A 1,250-nucleotide genomic window follows, 5' to 3' on the forward strand; every position below is an offset into this window, starting at 1 on the left:
GGCGAGCCCGGGCGGCGGGCACGGCGCGGCGCGGCGGGGCACGGCGGCGGCGGCTCCCCCGGCGCGGGCACGTACCGGCGGGGCCGCCGCTTTTTGGGGGGCGGCGGCGGGGGCTCGGGGCTCGCTCGGCGGGGCCGGGGCGGGGGAGCGGCGGTTGAACGGCGGCCAGCTCTGCAGCGCTGGCCCCGGGCGTGGACGCGCTCCAGTCCCCGCAGAGACGATCGCGCTTTCCCCCGCCTCCATGGCGCTGCGTTCGCTCTTCCAATCAGCCGGGCTGAGCGCGGCCGGGATCCGCCGGGATCTCCCCGCCAGCCCCGCCGCCCCGCCGCCGCTTTCCGCCGGGTTTTTTATTGCTCTTTGCTTTTGCAACACTGTGGTGAGAAGAAAAAGAGGAGGAGGAGGAGGAGGAAGGAGAAGAGGAGGGAAAGGGGGGGGGGGGGGGGGGGGGGAAGGGAGGAAGAAAAAAAAAATTAAAAAAAAAAATCTCCTTACATGTGCAACAATCCTCGGCCGGCGTTTGCATAAAGAAAAAATAATTTAAAAAAAAAAAGAGAGAGGAGAAAAAAAAAAAAAGCGGGGGGGGGGAGGGAGGGGGAGCGGGGGGGGGGCCGAGCCGGGCCCCCACGGCACGGCGGGGCCGCGCTCCTGCCCGCCCCGCGGCCCCGGGACACGGCGGCGGGGGGGGGCTCTGCCCGGCGGGGCGGGCGAGGGGCAGCTTCCTCCCCTCCTCCCTCCCTCCGCTCCCTTTCTCTCCTCTCTCCCTTCCCTCTCTCTCTCTCTCTCTTAATTTTTTTTAATGGAATTTCTCCAACTCCACCTTTGTTGTGCTGGGCGTCATTCCCCGCAGCCAATCCCGGCCGGGCAGTGCCTGCACATTCCCGGCCATCCCGGCTGCCTGCACAGTACGGGCCATCCCGGGCTGCTTCCGTGCCACCGGCCGCCGCCACGCTACCGAACAACCCCCCCACGGCACCGGGTAACCCGGGTTGCCTCCCCGGCCGCCTCCACTTCCATGGTACCGATCACCCCCGGCCACCGCCGCGGCAGCGGCTGCCTCCATGGCACCGGCTGCTTCCGCGCTCCCGGCTGCCTCCACGGCGCCGGCCACCCCGACAGTCCCGGCCTGTCCAGCCGCTGCCACGGTACCGAACATCCCACGGTACCGGGTACCCCGGGCTGCCTTCACAGCGCCGGCTGCCACCGCGGCACCGGCTGCTTCCACGGCACCGGCTGCTTCCACGGCACCGGCT

The sequence above is a fragment of the Neopelma chrysocephalum genome, unplaced genomic scaffold (genome assembly GCF_003984885.1).
Source record: "Neopelma chrysocephalum unplaced genomic scaffold, ASM398488v2 Primary Assembly neopelma1_150, whole genome shotgun sequence".
Classification (NCBI taxonomy): Eukaryota; Metazoa; Chordata; class Aves; order Passeriformes; family Pipridae; genus Neopelma; species Neopelma chrysocephalum.